Below are 20,871 nucleotides of genomic sequence, written 5' to 3' on the forward strand. Positions count from 1 at the left end.
TTCATCGCCTTTGAAGAAGACATTTGCTACCGCTGCGCGGCCGTAGCACCGGGAGCAGGTGGGCCCTCGGACAATGGAGCATGAGCACCCCCCCCCCTTCTCCGCCTTAGAAGAAGCGCATTGCAAGTCTGCGAGGCAAGACCGCAGAGAGCCGCCGGGTGTGACAACGCGATACGGGCGCCAACCATTGGCTGAAAATGGCGTCATCTGAGCGCACTCTCCCATTGGCCAAACATGACGCGACTTCCAGTGCTCGAAGGGTTTATAAGAAGCATTCGAGAGAGACCAGAGCATTCCCTGATTCCCTGATTGACCTCTCTCCAACTTCTTGCCGCGGGCCGCAGCGTCCGAGTTGCTGCCGACCCGTAATGACTGTACGACTGTTAATTGACTCTCACATCTCTCTATATAATGTAAAATAAATACTCCCAAGTTTGGTTTTCATCCCGAAGTCCGTCCTCCAACCCCTACACTAGCAGTACTGCGCGCAGTTTCTCGCTACTCTGTGAATTAACGCGGAGACGTTAAGACGCTACTCCAAGCATTAATGTGCCTTTCATACTCGGGAATTAGGAACTCGGGAACTCATACTCAGGAACGTCCCTTTCATACTCAGTAATTAGTCGTAGTACCATGCACGATTTGGTCAACACCATTTCCACACTCCATGAAGACGGCACTACCAAGCAACCGGCGCCATACAACGCGACAGCAAGCTGTCGACTCACCCCAAATACAGTGTTGGTAGGCATTAGCCGGGAGTTGATGTCCGCGCCGCCGTCGTATTTCGTCTCGGTGAAGTCTACCAAAGCGATCTCATAGACGAGTGTTGCGTTCGGCGGGATGCGAGGGAGGCACCCCTGGGCTCCGAATCCATGCATCATTGACGTGACATTCTTCGCCCCGTCGCATGCTCTGTACAGCGGTCTGCAGCCCCAGTACTCCTAGTTCTTTCAGACTGCGTTGCGGAGGAAACAATCCTCTTTAGGCAATATGTTGAAGCATTTTACTTGATTTTGTTTTTATCATTTGATAAGTGCCTTTATGCGTAGCGAAAGTGCTGTATTGTGTTGCAGTACAAAATACTATATATTTCACGGCGAAAACACTAAATGCTCATTTGTGCGATGAAAAAGAAATTGTAGCAGTCGGAATTGCACCTGCATACTGCACAATATTAGTATCGTCAAGGGAAACCGATGCAAGTGAACAAGAACAGTTACTCTATAAAAAAAATTTAAAAATGTAAAAGCAAATTATATTTTAAGCCAATCCGAGGATTCAGGGAAGGGCAATTTGAGTACTTCGCACGAGATAACTATACGCTGGTTCAACGGTTGCCATTCTCTGGCAATGAAACAGCATGCGCATGGCGGCCGGGAGTAAGATCCATTGGCAACATTGTCTCTCGTGCGTCTTCGCAATGGGCGAACAGGAACAGCCATCAACGTCCTGCAGTGTGCGCACACGAGGGATGACGCTAGTTTCCAAAGTGCAGTGGAGACAAGCGCCAGTTCACTTCTACAGAACATGGCCGATCTCCTGCGCGCCCACTGGAAGACATCGTTACCGTCTGGTCTGGTACACTCACTTGCAACGGTGGGGAGTGTTTCGCATCCACGTTGAATCTATCCGCTCGGTCCAGCTTTATTTCACATAGGCATTGCAGCGTGTCGGGCGACAACGGGCCCTGACCCTGGTTGTGTTATCTGCAGTAAAAGGCACGCCAATCGACACAGTTATGTACAAGATGTGGGCCACATTCTTGATGAGAAAAGCGACTGGCTGAGAATTGGGACTGCATGGTGTGCTACCATCTACTGGCAGGCTCTGTTGCTGCAAGGTGTCCTTTGTGTCTTCTGCTCCCTTACATCGTGTTATACGAATGGTGAACAAGAAAGATCGCGCACAGCTACCACGGGGGGATGTGCCTGAGGAACGTAGTAGCAAAGGCCGTTTGAAATGCCGCACTTTTCGTCCCACCGGAAGTGCAGTTTCCGTCGCACGCGAGGGAAATCGAAATCGCACTCGTCGCAGATCGTCTGCAACGCGTTACCTCTAAGTTGGTTGGTCGAACGTCGCATCCATCGCAGCGATTGGTGCGATCTCGGGACGGCAACACCACGAAGGGGAGAAAACCGCTGCGGAGAACTGTTTCGTTGTTTGTTTATGGTGGGAAATGTCTGTTGTTTAACAAGTCCCGAATATTTCAACTTCTTGTGGAGCCTTGGATTGCAGAATCTGGTACGCACGTACATCAGCACCGCGAAACGCCAATAGGGAGGAAAAGAAAATGAAGATTTCATTCGCTCATTTCCATGCGTTCGTTAGCACACTGAGTAGCAAATGAAATGCATTTTCACATTGTCTTCGGGTGTGGCGAGTATAACTTTGCGAGCATTTCAGCTCATGCACACGGTCTGCTTGTTGCCAATGCTACGAGCTGTGTTTCCTGCATGACGAAGATTTCTAGGGGCGTGCGAATACCGGGGCGCTATAACGTAAACCTATTCCAAACTTTTCTAGTCCAATTCTTAAATCAGCAATCCGCGATCGGTCAAAAACGCTTTGTTACAAAGTCAGGTATCTTCTGAGGCCGTTGTCTGGCAGCACTACATCTATTTTTGCATGCCGCATGCTCCCCAGCGAGCATAGCGAAGGAACTCCATAGGCGTATTAGCGCCTTAGGTAAAGGGCGTATACCTCAACACGAAACCCGATCAAGGCACGGATACGTGACTGTGGCGTGCCTCACGTTTCTGACGTGCGGTGGCTCTGCAGACAGACTATTGTGAAGAGGGCCTACGCCGCACTACGGCTCACATTTGACGGACCACAATGAAATCACAAACTGGCCTTTTTTGTGAGGGATGCATGACGAGGGCTTTTTCGAACTGACGCGTCGACATCTCTAGTGTTAGATATGGAGCTGTTTCCTGCGCCTACTTCGAGTTCCCCAAACCACTTTGAATCGCCGTACAGCTAATTGAGGAATGCAGAAGCAGGGATGCCACATTCCTGAGGCAGGACACTTGCAAACAAGTTCGTACGCCGCCGGTGGAGCTATTCAATGCTTGAGTTTTCCAGAAAGCGAGGGGATAGCACGGCATTGTTGGAAGTAAAGTGGGTGCCAAACCAAGACGGCGGTAATGCGCCGTGACAGCCAGACGAGCCGGGAAGGCCCAAGCGTACCCCTTCTTCATCGCCTTTGAAGAAGACATTTGCTACCGCTGCGCGGCCGTAGCACCGGGAGCAGGTGGGCCCTCGGACAATGGAGCATGAGCACCCCCCCCTTCTCCGCCTTAGAAGAAGCGCATTGCAAGTCTGCGAGGCAAGACCGCAGAGAGCCGCCGGGTGTGACAACGCGATACGGGCGCCAACCATTGGCTGAAAATGGCGTCATCTGAGCGGACTCTCCCATTGGCCAAACATGACGCGACTTCCAGTGCTCGAAGGGTTTATAAGAAGCATTCGAGAGAGACCAGCGCATTCCCTGATTCCCTGATTGACCTCTCTCGAACTTCTTGCCGCGGGCCGCAGCGTCCGAGTTGCTGCCGGCCCGTAATGACTGTACGGCTGTTAATTGACTCTCACCTCTCTGTATATAATGTAAAATAAATACTCCCAAGTTTGGTTTTCATCCCGAAGTCCGTCCTCCAACCCCTACGGTAGCAGTACTGCGCGCAGTTTCTCGCTACTCCGTGAATTAACGCGGAGACGTTAAGACGCTACTCCAAGCATTAATGTGCCTTTCATACTCGGGAATTAGGAACTCGGGAACTCATACTCAGGAACGTCCCTTTCATACTCAGTAATTAGTCGTAGTACCATGCACGATTTGGTCAACACCATTTCCACACTCCATGAAGACGGCACTACCAAGCAACCGGCGCCATACAACGCGACAGCAAGCTGTCGACTCACCCCAAATACAGTGTTGGTAGGCATTAGCCGGGAGTTGATGTCCGCGCCGCCGTCGTATTTCGTCTCGGTGAAGTCTACCAAAGCGATCTCATAGACGAGTGTTGCGTTCGGCGGGATGCGAGGGAGGCACCCCTGGGCTCCGAATCCATGCATCATTGACGTGACATTCTTCGCCCCGTCGCATGCTCTGTACAGCGGTCTGCAGCCCCAGTACTCCTAGTTCTTTCAGACTGCGTTGCGGAGGAAACAAGCCTCTTTAGGCAATATGTTGAAGCATTTTACTTGATTTTGTTTTTATCATTTGATAAGTGCCTTTATGCGTAGCGAAAGTGCTGTATTGTGTTGCAGTACAAAATACTATATATTTCACGGCGAAAACACTAAATGCTCATTTGTGCGTTGAAAAAAAAAATTGTAGCAGTCGGAATTGCACCTGCATACTGCACAATATTAGAATCGTCAAAGGAAACCGATGCAAGTGAACAAGAACAGTTACTCTATAAAAAAAATTTTAAAAATGCAAAAGCAAATTATATTTTAAGCCAATCCAAGGATTGAGGGAAGGGCAATTTGAGTACTTCGCACGAGATAACTATATGCTGGTTCAACGGTTGCCATTCTCTGGCAATGAAGCAGCATGCGCATGGCGGCCGGGAGTAAGATCCATTGGCAACGTTCTCTCTTGTGCGTCTTCGCAATGGGCGAACAGGAACAGCCATCAACGTCCTGCAGTGTGCCCACACCAGGGATGACGCTAGTTTCCAAAGTGCAGTGAAGACAAGCGCCAGTTCACTTCTACAGAACATGGCCGATCTCCTGCGCGCCCACTGGAAGACATCGTTACCGTCTGGTCTGGTACACTCACTTGCAACGGTGGGGAGTGTTTCGCATCCACGTTGAATCTATCCGCTCGGTCCAGCTTTATTTCACATAGGCATTGCAGCGTGTCGGGCGACAACGGGCCCTGACCCTGGTTGTGTTATCTGCAGTAAAAGGCACGCCAATCGACACAGTTATGTACAAGATGTGGGCCACATTCTTGATGAGAAAAGCGACTGGCTGAGAATTGGGACTGCATGGTGTGCTACCATCTGCTGGCAGGCTCTGTTGCTGCAAGGTGTCCTTTGTGTCTTCTGCTCCCTTACATCGAGTTATACGAATGGTGAACAAGAAAGATCGCGCACAGCTACCACGGGGGGATGTGCCTGAGGAACGTAGTAGCAAAGGCCGTTTGAAATGCCGCACTTTTCGTCGCACCGGAAGTGCAGTTTCCGTCGCACGCGAGGGAAATCGAAATCGCACTCGTCGCAGATCGTCTGCAACGCGTTACCTCTAAGTTGGTTGGTCGAACGTCGCATCCATCGCAGCGATTGGTGCGATCTCGGGACGGCAACACCACGAAGGGGAGAAAACCGCTGCGGAGAACTGTTTCGTTGTTTGTTTATGGTGGGAAATGTCTGTTCTTCAACAAGTCCCGAATACTTCAACTTCTTGTGGAGCCTTGGATTGCAGAATCTGGTACGCACGTACATCAGCACCGCGAAACGCCAATAGGGAGGAAATGAAAATGAAGATTTCATTCGCTCATTTCCATGCGTTCGTTAGCACACTGAGCAGCAAATGAAATGCATTTTCACATTGTCTTCGGGTGTGGCGAGTATATCTTTGCGAGCATTTCAGCTCATGCACACGGTCTGCTTGTTGCCAATGCTACGAGCTGTGTTTCCTGCATGACGAAGATTTCTAGGGGCGTGCGAATACCGGGGCGCTATAACGTAAACCTATTCCAAACTTTTCTAGTCCAATTCTTAAATCAGCAATCCGCGATCGGTCAAAAACGCTTTGCTACAAAGTCAGGTGCTCTTCTGAGGCGGTTGTCTGGCAGCACTACATCTATTTTTGCATGGCGCATGCTCCCCAGCGAGCATAGCGAAGGAACTCCATAGGCGTATTAGCGCCTTAGGTAAAGGGCGTATACCTCAACACGAAACCCGATCAAGGCACGGATACGTGACTGTGGCGATCCTCACGTTTCTGACGTGCGGTGGCTCTGCAGACAGACTATTGTGAAGAGGGCCTACGCCGCACTACGGCTCACATTTGACGGACCACAATGAAATCACAAACTGGCCTTTTTTGTGAGGGATGCATGACGAGGGCTTTTTCGAACTGACGCGTCGACATCCCTAGTGTTAGATATGGAGCTGTTTCCTGCGCCTACTTCGAGTTCCCCGAACCACTTTGAATCGCAGTACAGCTAAGTGAGGAATGCAGAAGCAGGGATGCCACATTCCTGAGGCAGGACACTTGCAAACAAGTTCGTACGCCGCCGGTGGAGCTATTCAATGCTTGAGTTTTCCAGAAAGCGAGGGGATAGCACGGCATTGTTGGAAGTAAAGTGGGTGCCAAACCATGACGGCGGTAATGCGCCGTGACAGCCAGACGAGCCGGGAAGGCCCAAGCGTACCCCTTCTTCATCGCCTTTGAAGAAGACATTTGCTACCGCTGCGCGGCCGTAGCACCGGGAGCAGGTGGGCCCTCGGACAATGGAGCATGAGCACCCCCCCCCTTCTCCGCCTTAGAAGAAGCGCATTGCAAGTCTGCGAGGCAAGACCGCAGAGAGCCGCCGGGTGTGACAACGCGATACGGGCGCCAACCATTGGCTGAAAATGGCGTCATCTGAGCGGACTCTCCCATTGGCCAAACATGACGCGACTTCCAGTGCTCGAAGGGTTTATAAGAAGCATTCGAGAGAGACCAGAGCATTCCCTGATTCCCTGATTGACCTCTCTCGAACTTCTTGCCGCGGGCCGCAGCGTCCGAGTTGCTGCCGGCCCGTAATGACTGTACGACTGTTAATTGACTCTCACCTCTCTGTATATAATGTAAAATAAATACTCCCAAGTTTGGTTTTCATCCCGAAGTCCGTCCTCCAACCCCTACGGTAGCAGTACTGCGCGCAGTTTCTCGCTACTCCGTGAATTAACGCGGAGACGTTAAGACGCTACTCCAAGCATTAATGTGCCTTTCATACTCGGGAATTAGGAACTCGGGAACTCATACTCAGGAACGTCCCTTTCATACTCAGTAATTAGTCGTAGTACCATGCACGATTTGGTCAACACCATTTCCACACTCCATGAAGACGGCACTACCAAGCAACCGGCGCCATACAACGCGACAGCAAGCTGTCGACTCACCCCAAATACAGTGTTGGTAGGCATTAGCCGGGAGTTGATGTCCGCGCCGCCGTCGTATTTCGTCTCGGTGAAGTCTACCAAAGCGATCTCATAGACGAGTGTTGCGTTCGGCGGGATGCGAGGGAGGCACCCCTGGGCTCCGAATCCATGCATCATTGACGTGACATTCTTCGCCCCGTCGCATGCTCTGTACAGCGGTCTGCAGCCCCAGTACTCCTAGTTCTTTCAGACTGCGTTGCGGAGGAAACAAGCCTCTTTAGGCAATATGTTGAAGCATTTTACTTGATTTTGTTTTTATCATTTGATAAGTGCCTTTATGCGTAGCGAAAGTGCTGTATTGTGTTGCAGTACAAAATACTATATATTTCACGGCGAAAACACTAAATGCTCATTTGTGCGTTGAAAAAAAAATTGTAGCAGTCGGAATTGCACCTGCATACTGCACAATATTAGTATCGTCAAAGGAAACCGATGCAAGTGAACAAGAACAGTTACTCTATAAAAAAAATTTTAAAAATGCAAAAGCAAATTATATTTTAAGCCAATCCAAGGATTGAGGGAAGGGCAATTTGAGTACTTCGCACGAGATAACTATATGCTGGTTCAACGGTTGCCATTCTCTGGCAATGAAGCAGCATGCGCATGGCGGCCGGGAGTAAGATCCATTGGCAACATTCTCTCTCGTGCGTCTTCGCAATGGGCGAACAGGAACAGCCATCAACGTCCTGCAGTGTGCCCACACGAGGGATGACGCTAGTTTCCAAAGTGCAGTGAAGACAAGCGCCAGTTCACTTCTACAGAACATGGCCGATCTCCTGCGCGCCCACTGGAAGGCATCGTTACCGTCTGGTCTGGTACACTCACTTGCAACGGTGGGGAGTGTTTCGCATCCACGTTGAATCTATCCGCTCGGTCCAGCTTTATTTCACATAGGCATTGCAGCGTGTCGGGCGACAACGGGCCCTGACCCTGGTTGGGTTATCTGCGGTAAAAGGCACGCCAATCGACACAGTTATGTACAAGATGTGGGCCACATTCTTGATGAGAAAAGCGACTGGCTGAGAATTGGGACTGCATGGTGTGCTACCATCTACTGGCAGGCTCTGTTGCTGCAAGGTGTCCTTTGTGTCTTCTGCTCCCTTACATCGAGTTATACGAATGGTGAACAAGAAAGATCGCGCACAGCTACCACGGGGGGATGTGCCTGAGGAACGTAGTAGCAAAGGCCATTTGAAATGCCGCACTTTTCGTCGCACCGGAAGTGCAGTTTCCGTCGCACGCGAGGGAAATCGAAATCGCACTCGTCGCAGATCGTCTGCAACGCGTTACCTCTAAGTTGGTTGGTCGAACGTCGCATCCATCGCAGCGATTGGTGCGATCTCGGGACGGCAACACCACGAAGGGGAGAAAACCGCTGCGGAGAACTGTTTCGTTGTTTGTTTATGGTGGGAAATGTCTGTTGTTCAACAAGTCCCGAATACTTCAACTTCTTGTGGAGCCTTGGATTGCAGAATCTGGTACGCACGTACATCAGCACCGCGAAACGCCAATAGGGAGGAAAAGAAAATGAAGATTTCATTCGCTCATTTCCATGCGTTCGTTAGCACACTGAGCAGCAAATGAAATGCATTTTCACATTGTCTTCGGGTGTGGCGAGTATAACTTTGCGAGCATTTCAGCTCATGCACACGGTCTGCTTGTTGCCAATGCTATGACCTGTGTTTCCTGCATGACGAAGATTTCTAGGGGCGTACTTATACCGGGGCGCTATAACGTAAACCTATTCCAAACTTTTCTAGTCCAATTCTTAAATCAGCAATCCGCGATCGGTCAAAAACGCTTTGCTACAAACTCAGGTGCTCTTCTGAGGCCGTTGTCTGGCAGCACTACATCTATTTTTGCATGCCGCATGCTCCCCAGCGAGCATAGCGAAGGAACTCCATAGGCGTATTAGCGCCTTAGGTAAAGGGCGTATACCTCAACACGAAACCCGATCAAGGCACGGATACGTCACTGTGGCGTGCCTCACGTTTCTGACGTGCGGTGGCTCTGCAGACAGACTATTGTGAAGAGGGCCTACGCCGCACTACGGCTCACATTTGACGGACCACAATGAAATCACAAACTGGCCTTTTTTGTGAGGGATGCATGACGAGGGCTTTTTCGAACTGACGCGTCGACATCTCTAGTGTTAGATATGGAGCTGTTTCCTGCGCCTACTTCGAGTTCCCCAAAGCACTTCGAATCGCAGTACAGCTAATTGAGGAATGCAGAAGCAGGGATGCCACATTCCTGAGGCAGGACACTTGCAAACAAGTTCGTACGCCGCCGGTGGAGCTATTCAATGCTTGAGTTTTCCAGAAAGCGAGGGGATAGCACGGCATAGTTGGAAGTAAAGTGGGTGCCAAACCAAGACGGCGGTAATGCGCCGTGACAGCCAGACGAGCCGGGAAGGCCCAAGCGTACCCCTTCTTCATCGCCTTTGAAGAAGACATTTGCTGCCGCTGCGCGGCCGTAGCACCGGGAGCAGGTGGGCCCTCGGAAAATGGAGCATGAGCACCCCCCCCCTTCTCCGCCTTAGAAGAAGCGCATTGCAAGTCTGCGAGGCAAGACCGCAGAGAGCCGCCGGGTGTGACAACTCGATACGGGCGCCAACCATTGGGTGAAAATGGCGTCATCTGAGCGGACTCTCCCATTGGCCAAACATGACGCGACTTCCAGTGCTCGAAGGGTTTATAAGAAGCATTCGAGAGAGACCAGAGCATTCCCTGATTCCCTGATTGACCTCTCTCGAACTTCTTGCCGCGGGCCGCAGCGTCCGAGTTGCTGCCGGCCCGTAATGACTGTACGACTGTTAATTGACTCTCACCTCTCTGTATATAATGTAAAATAAATACTCCCAAGTTTGGTTTTCATCCCGAAGTCCGTCCTCCAACCCCTACGGTAGCACTACTGCGCGCAGTTTCTCGCTACTCCGTGAATTAACGCGGAGACGTTAAGACGCTACTCCAAGCATTAATGTGCCTTTCATACTCGGGAATGAGGAACTCGGGAACTCATACTCAGGAACGCCCCTTTCATACTCAGTAATTAGTCGTAGTACCATGCACGATTTGGTCAACACCATTTCCACACTCCATGAAGACGGCACTACCAAGAAACCGGCGCCATACAACGCGACAGCAAGCTGTCGACTCACCCCAAATACAGTGTTGGTAGGCATTAGCCGGGAGTTGATGTCCGCGCCGCCGTCGTATTTCGTCTCGGTGAAGTCTACCAAAGCGATCTCATAAACGAGTGTTGCGTTCGGCGGGATGCGAGGGAGGCACCCCTGGGCTCCGAATCCATGCATCATTGACGTGACATTCTTCGCCCCGTCGCATGCTCTGTATAGCGGTCTGCAGCCCCAGTACTCCTAGTTCTTTCAGACTGCGTTGCGGAGAAAACACTCCTCTTTAGGCAGTATGTTGAAGCATTTTACTTGATTTTGTTTTTATCATTTGATAAGTGCCTTTATGCGTAGCGAAAGTGCTGTATTGTGTTGCAGTACAAAATACTATATATTTCACGGCGAAAACACTAAATGCTCATTTGTGCGTTGAAAAAAAAATTGTAGCAGTCGGAATTGCACCTGCATACTGCACAATATTAGTATCGTCAAGGGAAACCGATGCAAGTGAACAAGAACAGTTACTCTATAAAAAAAAATTTAAAAATGTAAAAGCAAATTATATTTTAAGCCAATCCAAGGATTGAGGGAAGGGCAATTTGAGTACTTCGCACGAGATAACTATATGCTGGTTCAACGGTTGCCATTCTCTGGCAATGAAACAGCATGCGCATGGCGGCCGGGAGTAAGATCCATTGGCAACATTCTCTCTCGTGCGTCTTCGCAATGGGCGAACAGGAACAGCCATCAACGTCCTGCAGTGTGCCCACACGAGGGATGACGCTAGTTTCCAAAGTGCAGTGAAGACAAGCGCCAGTTCACTTCTACAGAACATGGCCGATCTCCTGCGCGCCCACTGGAAGGCATCGTTACCGTCTGGTCTGGTACACTCACTTGCAACGGTGGGGAGTGTTTCGCATCCACGTTGAATCTATCCGCTCGGTCCAGCTTTATTTCACATAGGCATTGCAGCGTGTCGGGCGACAACGGGCCCTGACCCTGGTTGGGTTATCTGCGGTAAAAGGCACGCCAATCGACACAGTTATGTACAAGATGTGGGCCACATTCTTGATGAGAAAAGCGACTGGCTGAGAATTGGGACTGCATGGTGTGCTACCATCTACTGGCAGGCTCTGTTGCTGCAAGGTGTCCTTTGTGTCTTCTGCTCCCTTACATCGAGTTATACGAATGGTGAACAAGAAAGATCGCGCACAGCTACCACGGGGGGATGTGCCTGAGGAACGTAGTAGCAAAGGCCGTTTGAAATGCCGCACTTTTCGTCGCACCGGAAGTGCAGTTTCCGTCGCACGCGAGGGAAATCGAAATCGCACTCGTCGCAGATGGTCTGCAACGCGTTACCTCTAAGTTGGTTGGTCGAACGTCGCATCCATCGCAGCGATTGGTGCGATCTCGGGACGGCAACACCACGAAGGGGAGAAAACCGCTGCGGAGAACTGTTTCGTTGTTTGTTTATGGTGGGAAATGTCTGTTGTTCAACAAGTCCAGAATACTTCAACTTCTTGTGGAGCCTTGGATTGCAGAATCTGGTACGCACGTACATCAGCACCGCGAAACGCCAATAGGGAGGAAAAGAAAATGAAGATTTCATTTGCTCATTTCATGCGTTCGTTAGCACACTGAGTAGCAAATGAAATGCATTTTCACATTGTCTTCGGGTGTGGCGAGAGTACCTCGCAGCGACTGGTGCGATCTCGGGACGGCAACACCACGAAGGGGAGAAAACCGCTGCGGAGAACTGTTTCGTTGTTTGTTTATGATGGGAAATGTCTGTTGTTCAACAAGTCCAGAATACTTCAACTTCTTGTGGAGCCTTGGATTGCAGAATCTGGTACGCACGTACATCAGCACCGCGAAACGCCAATAGGGAGGAAAAGAAAATGAAGATTTCATTTGCTCATTTCATGCGTTCGTTAGCACACTGAGTAGCAAATGAAATGCATTTTCACATTGTCTTCGGGTGTGGCGAGTATAACTTTGCGAGCATTTCAGCTCATGCACACGGTCTACTTGTTGCCAATGCTACGAGCTGTGTTTCCTGCATGACGAAGATTTCTAGGGGCGTGCGAATACCGGGGCGCTATAACGTAAAACTATTCCAAACTTTTCTATTCGAATTCTGAAATCAGCAATCCGCGATCGGTCAAAAATTTTTTTAACCCCCCCCCCCTCCCCCCCCTTCACCTGTCTGTCACGCGACGTCATTAAAACCGCTATAGCTCTCCATCTGATATGACGTGTACACACTGATTATGCATAATTTGACCGAACAAAAGAAAAATAGTTATTTCTGGTTCGACGCCTTTTCGCCATTAGCCCTAGGCTATTGGTCAAAAGTTTTAGGGCTGCAGACAATTCACCTGCCTGTCACGCGACGTCACAATATGCGAAAACGCACCGCCTCAAAGTGACGTGTACTTGTTAGAAATGCATAAATATGCCGAACAAAACTGAGTTTTCTTCTTAATAGCCGCAGGCTGCTCCGTTCCGAAAGGAATAAAAGATGGCTGTCGCCGATCACTCAGGCACTGGCTATAGACTCGAACCTGCCGGAGAGCAAGGGTTTATTTGAGTATAATAAAAATTCTTGCGTGGCTGTGTAACGCTTTCGAGCACTTTCGGCGCGTTTACGATCTCATTCTGCCAACCCTTCGTTGCTGAGGGTCCGTTTTAGCGTCATTCTTCAGCTTCTGTTGCATGCCGCCGTTATTTTCGACCAACCACCGCAAGCTAAGAGAAAGCGCACAAATCGCAGACGCCGGCACCACCGTCTTCATCCAGTTATCGACTTTCAGTGCAGTGGCTCGGCCCTGTCGAATCCCTCTCCAGTTGAGCGTGCTTCTCCGCTCTTGCCAGCGAATTAGATAAGACAAGCCGCTCAGTGTCGGCGATGTTATTCGTTTTTCAAGCCAACAAAAGTGACCTGCTATGAACGAGGACAGCGTTCGATTGGTATCTTCACACAACCCTGCGAGTGACCGCCCGATGCTAGCGTCGGCGGTTATGCAAAGTTGACGTCAGGAGATTGGAATAAAAACATATTGGAACAGTCTTGCGTTATGGGGCCCGCAGTTTCTTATACCTAACGGAATACGAGTCGAATGCCACAAGGCAGTTGAAATGAATATCGAATACCTTTTGAATAGTTGGCGAATAATACACAGCTTCCTTACTGTTATTATCGAACATTTTTGAACGTACTGCTAATTTCAACATTGCATTAATTATGTTGCAGTGAAACGTCTTCGTATTTAATCTGATAAGGGCACATACTAGGTGCTGTATCTATACGTTGCACCGCACAGTACTCACTACAGAATTAGGTCTAAACAAATTTCTATTGCGAGTCGTCGTAGTTCGGCCGCAAAAGACTGGCTTCTAGAGCGACGAAGCATGCTCTAGTACATTATGTCAACTGTGGATGGAATGAAAGTTATCGCGTGTTTACTTCAATTTCATGTTTCATGATGCACGGTCGACAAAGAGAAGTATTCGAAAACGATTGGATATATCCAGATTTTAGACTATATAGGCTACTAACACATTCGCATTGTCTCCAAATTTCAGCAGGCTGCGACGTCTGGCTCTTCAGAAAGGTGCGCCTATACTCCACATCACAAGTTGGCTGCAGCACTGCCGAAGGTGCGGGGCGTGCACAGGTAGTATCCTTGCGCAGCGGTATTCAAGGTGTGTTTCTTCGTTTAGCTGCACCAATTTTTTAAAAGATTGTCTATGCCAGATAGCGCAATTCTAACCCTTGATCTACATTACTCGCTGAGGCGGCCATTACCTCTACGCAAAATCAAAATCTTTAGTTGAATAATTATCGTATATGATTACGCTAATTATCATAATAATTCCTTACTCTACGCCACATATCTTAATCTACGAATTATAGCCGCTCAGTTCGCACGGCGTATTTACTTGAAAAAAAATTTGTGGACCGCACCACTTCCGAGATATTTATTTTCAAGGTGTCTGTCGAAATGCATGCGGTCCCAGTTATTTTTGTGCTTGAATGCATTAAACAGTCGTTTCTTAAAAAATGTAACCGGAACACCAGTGCACTTCGTCGGAAACTTAATATCTCGGAACTGGTGCTGCCCGGATAATTTTTTCCGAGTGGATACGCCTTGCGAACTCAGTTGCTATAATTCGTAGATTGAAATGTGTGGCGTAAAGTGACTAATTGAAAGGTTAACGTAATTACGTTAATTTCTCAATTGAATATTTTGATTTCTCGTAGGAGTAATGGCCGCCTCATCGAGTAATTTAGATCAAGGTTTAGACTTGTGCTATCTACCATAGGCAATCTTTAAAAATTTTGGTGCAGCTAAAGAAAAAAAAAGACTGCATATAGTTCCGGGCATAGCTGGCTGAATATTGGCTACACTAGAGAGTCATTTTTACTCGCTACATAATATGGTACAGCGGTACGTGACATGTTAGGTCATTTGTGCGTGCACGTCCTATACTGGAATTAGTTCGGCAGTTGCGCCTGTAATCGTAACAGCCACCCTATAACCGTGGCGACATAGCAGTGCCCATGCAGCGCCGACCACCCGCTCCGATCCGAATTCACGCTTGTTACTGCTATCCGCCCTGTCAGCGAGAAACAAGGGCCAAAATTCGTCATTGCTGTAAGTCTCATTTCAAGCTGACGTCAAATCATTCGGTAGGTTTTCTCGTAATTATTGAGATCGGCCTCTTGTTTTCACGCTGCTAGGAGTATACAGACGTGGCACCCAGCCGTAAAACTTGTCTGATTTCTAGTTATCAGATGGCACCACAGCATTAGCATTGATGATGCATTGACGATGCGGAACGCTATAAAAGCCTAATGATTCACTTCATCATTAAATACCTGACATGGTTGCTTAGTGGCTATGGTGTTAGGCTGCTAAGCGCGAGGTCGCGGGATTGAATTCCGGCCACGGCGGCCAGATTTCGATGGGGACGAAATGCGAAAACACCCGTGTACTCAGATTTAGGTGCACGTTAAAGAACCCTAGGTGGTCGAACATTCCGGAGTCCCAGACTATACGGCGTGCCTCATAATCAGAAAGTGGTTTTGGTACGTAAAACCCCACAATTTTTCATCATTACTACCCCGCTCTAGCATGGTACGTGATGACGGTAGCCGGCAAACGCCAAGTGTAGACGGCGAACAGACACTGTGGCGCGGATGAACATTTGTAAGGGCATTCGCGCGTGCTACTTGCTAAGGAGGCTGCAAGGTAACAGCAGGGAAAGCGTACAGGTAAAGCCGAAGCCCTGCTGTCGCATGCATATAAACGCAGCTTATCGTTACGGTGTCAAAACATTTTTTTGCGCCGATCCACTAACCATGGAACATGTAACATACCTTTAAGGGTTAACTGCTGGGCTAGTTGGTGATCTTGCATACTGAAAAGATTTTGCGCCAAAAGACAACACACACAAGAAAGACGACGACACCACGGGCGCTTGGAACATGTATGGCAAGCAGACGCTGAGCAGACGACGCGGCGCGGATGAGGACATCTCGAGGGGCATGCGGCCTTGCTATTGGCTAAGAATTCTTGTAGCTTCCACCGTGCTGCAACCAGATTGAGAGATGGAGCAAAAGTGGCATTGGACGGTGCGTAGGCGCTTACGCGTTTAAGCGTTTCAAGCCGCAATGACAGCGCCGCGGCAAAAAGCCACCAAAGGCGTTTTGTGCAAGCAGACGCTGTGCGCAAGGCGCTCAACTTTCTAATGACACCAATGGTATAACGGCCCAATACGACCGTTTCTACGACAGTAAGCCAGCCGATCAGCTTTCCTGGTTCTGCACAGTCGTGTGTCGGCCTTTATTGTATACCCGCGCGCATGAGCCGCACGCATTTGAAAGAACGCGGGGCCTGAGCAGTGCTACCACCACGGTGGCTGCGGCTACCTGCTACAGCCATCAACGAACGAAGTTGTTAGATCGTGCATATTACTCAGTACGATATCAATGGATGCATTACTCAGCCCCTCTCCGTTTATTCCATCCTCTTTTTCTGCTTTTTCGGCGGCTCCTAGCACGCGCCTTCTATTGACGTTGCGGTAGGCAGCGATGCCTTATATAACATATCCCCTCTTGAAAAAAAAAAAGAGACGGTTGTCCATTACTTCCTAACGTAGTCTGCAGCTTATTCGGTGTCTTCTTGCTGCGGGCGCTTCTCACGCGCGCTTCACATCGTGGCAAATTAAACGAAGCTTGTTGCGTGCGCCCTGCAGCAGGTGGTTCAGGGTACAGGGGTGCATTATCGGCGCTTGATGTGCCAGGTTGTGACGGATGATGTACAGCCGCCATAGCTGAATGATCGGATGCCAATGACCAGTTCACGACAGCAGAGGTACCGAATTTCAGTCTGCTGATATATCTTCACGACGAACGAGCGCGAATTTGAATTTGAGTAAACGGAGAGGGACTGAGTATAATGTCTCCATTGATATCGTACTGAGTAATATGCACGATATAACAGAAGTCAGCTAACTTATCGCACTGAACCCACCTTTTTCATGACACCGCCGTCTTCAGTCAGGTCTTCCATCTCGGTTGCGGATATATGGACAGGCGTTCGGGCGGGTGGCTCCGACGGCCCTTTGCTGAGCTCCGTGCACGTCTCGCGACTTCTTTTCGAAGGCACGATCGAACGCCGAAAGCGTGCACGAGACGGCGCGAGCTCGAGCCAGCACAAGCCTCCTTAATGATGATGATCAATTCAAGAATGGCACGTTCCAAAGAGGTTAAAGAAAAAAATTACCGACGATTACGTTACTTCCTAATGCGAAATTTGAGCGCAGCAAATAAGCTGTTTCACCTTTTCGATAGATTGAGGCAAAGAAATCGAGCAACACATGTATGCGCTATCACAGAATTTTTTTTTATTTTTCACACGTATTCCTTTAACAAAGACTCCACTAACAGTTCTTGACAGTCATGAAGGAAGCTTTGTGGTCGGAGAAATAGACTGATATATGTTCGACTTGGTACACCAATGCTTGATTCTCAAAGACGTTCACAAAGACGTTCACAACTGGGCCCTTAATGCCATATTGGCCTCCGCCGTGCATCAGTCGTCGCACTTGCATGAATGGGATTCGCGGAGATACGAGTCTTACACTCACCGCATTAAGTTGTGGAAGGTGCGCTGGCCTCGAGGGATATTTGTAACCGTTTGTTGTCGAAATAACAACCAAAACAAGTGTAGTGTTGGCCAGCAGAAGAACGAGACAGATGTCAACCCATATCACACCAGACGCAAGACCCTTTATTCATGCGAGCACCCATATATATACCCGGGCAACAGTGGTGCCATCTCTTTATGGATTTCATAGTTATGCAACTGAGGGCACCTAGTGTCGCCCTACGACACTACATCTACCCCTTCCTTAATACAGACATATTCACAAGCCAGTCAATGTTTATATCCAAGCACATAGTCCTGCAACCTTGCCGGTGGTCTTCTGTCTCTTGTGGACCGACGAAACGCTGGCGGCTCGCCAGCAGTTTCGATGACAACGGAAGCACTGTCACCATCTTCTGAAGCAAGGCTTGCACGTACTGGACCCTGTGGCTGTGATGGATCTGAAGATATCGACGGGGATAGCTCCAACTGCCCAGAGGTTCTGGCAGGTGTCCGTGGACTTGGCAGCGAAGAGGCTTGTGCTCCATGTAGCGGCGCAGTTTGGTAGTCGTCATCCCATCGTACCGCACGTTGTGGCGATGCTCCCGTTGGGACTGCAGTCAGCTGTGACGCATTCCAAGTTCGCCCGTCTTCCAGGCAGAAGGACCAACGCCCGATGCGCTTAAGGATCTTCATTGGAGGTCCAAAGCTGGGAGTACCTTTCGGACCAGGAGTTGGTTTCTTAATGCGCACATACTTCCCAACTTGGAACTGCGGTACTCGGGCTGCTCTTCGTCGGTCAGCGTACACTTTGTTTTTGCGCTGGTGCTCTTTCACCCTCTTCCGAAGTGAGGACATCTCCAGAGCGGGGTCCGTGAAGAAGCTAGAGGTGGGATGTCCGATGATGTCCAAGGATGTCCGGATGTGCCGGCCATGCAGAAGCACTGCATGAGAAAAGCCAGTGGTACTGTGAGGAGTAACTCTGAAGATCCCCAAGTACTCTGTAACGGTGTTCTTCACTGGTCGCTGCTCTAGCAAGGCCAACTGAATATAAGATTTGAGCACACGGTTGAACCTTTCCACCTGTCCATTTGCCTGTGGGTGATACACAGCCGAGAAGCTGTGCTTGATGCCCCTGTCTTGAAGAAAGGACTCGAATTCTCGGGATGTAAATTGTGGTCCATGATCCGAGACCAGTTCGTCGGGGTAGCCTTCTCGTGCAAATATTGACAGGAGGAAGTCCATCACTTTAGTGGTAGACACATCCCTGCAGAAAGCAACTTCTGGCCATTTGGAAAAATAATCAACAACCGATATAACGAAACGGCAGTCGGCTGGTGCACGCTCAAATGGGCCCACAATATCAATAGCTATCTTGCTCCAAGGTTTATCTGGAAGGGCCACTGGCTGTAGTGGAGTGGAATAGCTCTTAGCACTTTTGTCTGCCGACTGACAGACCGTGCAGTTTCGGATGGCAGTCTCTACTTGTTTGTCCAGACCTGGCCACCAGTACTTTTCACGAAGACGTTGCTTGGTCTTCACAATTCCCGGGTGCGATTCATGGGCAAGCTGAATAAACGTAGCAGTGAGCTTGGCTGGAACCACAATACGCTCCGAGCGCATAAGCAGACCATCTGCTATCGACAATTCCTCCCGGACCTCATAGTAAGGAGTCAGTTCAGCAGTCAAATATTTCTTCGCTGGCCATGATGTCTGAACAAAATGAACAACCTCCTGGAGTTTGCAATCCTCGGCTGTAGCAAGTCGAAGGTCATTGACATGAACTGAAGATGTGACCAGAGACACAACTTCCTCTTCAATCTGAAGGCCATCTTCTGTGTCTGGAACAGGCAGCCGGGACAAAGCGTCTGCTACCTTGTTGTATTCTCCACGTCTGTACTGAACTGTGAAATTGTAACGAAGCAAACGAGCGGTCCACCTTGTGATGCGAAGTGGTCGCTGTCCTGTGCTTTGTGTCGAAAGTAGAGATACTAGAGCTTGATGGTCCGTTACCAACGTGAATGGTCGTCCCCAGAGATAAGTGTGCCATTTTTCGCATGCCCACAGACACGCCAGGGCCTCCCGCTCTCCCGCTGAGTACTTCCGCTCCGTTTCTGTCAGAGTTCGGGATGCGAATGCAACAGTCCGAGTGTGTGGGCCATGAGCCTGTTGTAGTACTGCTCCCAGGCCATAAGCAGACGCATCTGTGGCCACAATAACAGGGAGAGTCGGATCGAACATTTGCAGTATCTTGTGCGATGATAGCAGCTTCTTCACCCTGGCAAAGCTCTTTTCGGCAGCGTCATCCCATTCAAAATGTACATCCTTACGAAGCAACCTACGCATAGGTTCTACTTCTTCAGCCAGGTGGGGAATAAACTTAGCATAGTACTCAACCAAGCCCAAAAATGAACGCAGCATGCTTGTGTCTGTGGGGGTGGCAGCGTGAACAATGGCATCAACCTTGGCTTGAAGGGGAGCTATTCCTTCCGAGCTGACGCGATGCCCAAGAAATGGTAACTCCGATGCATTAAACACGCATTTATCATTGAGCTTAAGTCCAGCTTCAGCGATACGTTGAAGAACTTGCTCCAGATTTCTCAAATGCTCTTTTTCAGTCCTGCCAAAGATAATGATGTCGTCTAGGTAGCACAGTACCCCTTTGCAGCCTCGCAGGACCGTTGTCATGAGTTGTTGAAACGCAGCTGGGGCTGATGCCAGTCCGAAACACACCCTTTTGAAACGAAAAAGGCCATCGTGCGTAATGAAAGCAGTGAGGTCTCTGCTATCTGGGTGAAGCAGCACCTGGTAATAGGCAGAAGCTAAATCGAGCTTTGAAAAGTGGCGTGCTCCATTCAGAGAGTGTAGAAGCTCTTCCGTATGGGGCAAGGGAAAGCTGTCGACGACAATCGCTTTGTTAGGCTCTCTTAAGTCAACGCAGAGGCGGATACTGTCGTCCTTCTTGCGGACTACAACGATAGGAGAAACCCACTCGGAAGCGTTAACCCTTTCAATGACATCATCAGAAAGAAGACGCTCAAGCTGGTCGCTAACCGGCTTGCGCAGAGAAAGTGGCAAACGTCTGAGCTTTTGCACGACTGGAGAGGCTGACGACTTTATCTTGACCTTGTGCTGAATGCCCTTGGCAAGTCCAAGGCCTGGTGAGAACAAATGGCAAAATTTTGCCCATAGCAAAGCTGGCATGCCGAACTTTGGTGGACTTAGCGGGCTGTGCTGTTCCTGTGCCGTTTTGGCTGCTCCGTCCAGCATGGCACCTGAACCTTCTTCGGCAGCCGTGTGCAGGCAACGTAGCTGTGCACCCACAATATGTAGCTCTAGAGCTTGCACAGCGTCCAGACCAAGAAGAGAAGTCCCTCCGGGTGCGACATGAATTGCTATAACGGCCGTTTTTTCCTTGTACGAG

The 20,871-nt window shown here is 49.5% G+C and overlaps 1 long non-coding RNA gene across 1 annotated transcript in view; it reads right to left on the reverse strand.

Annotated features, from left to right (window-relative positions):
• The window catches only part of LOC139054182 (uncharacterized), a 92,127-nt gene extending 75,166 nt beyond the window's left edge, over window positions 1-16,961 (reverse strand). The window contains exons 1-9 of the long non-coding RNA XR_011511060.1: window positions 16,833-16,961; window positions 11,188-11,305; window positions 10,324-10,553; window positions 7,989-8,106; window positions 7,125-7,354; window positions 4,790-4,907; window positions 3,925-4,154; window positions 1,592-1,709; window positions 729-958 (exon numbers count right to left, since the gene is read on the reverse strand). This is a non-coding gene — a long non-coding RNA (uncharacterized lncRNA). The remainder of the gene's footprint in view (window positions 1-728; window positions 959-1,591; window positions 1,710-3,924; window positions 4,155-4,789; window positions 4,908-7,124; window positions 7,355-7,988; window positions 8,107-10,323; window positions 10,554-11,187; window positions 11,306-16,832) is intronic.
• Window positions 16,962-20,871: the final 3,910 nt, after the last annotated feature.

Source organism: Dermacentor albipictus, chromosome 1, assembly GCF_038994185.2.
Source record: "Dermacentor albipictus isolate Rhodes 1998 colony chromosome 1, USDA_Dalb.pri_finalv2, whole genome shotgun sequence".
Classification (NCBI taxonomy): domain Eukaryota; kingdom Metazoa; phylum Arthropoda; class Arachnida; order Ixodida; family Ixodidae; genus Dermacentor; species Dermacentor albipictus.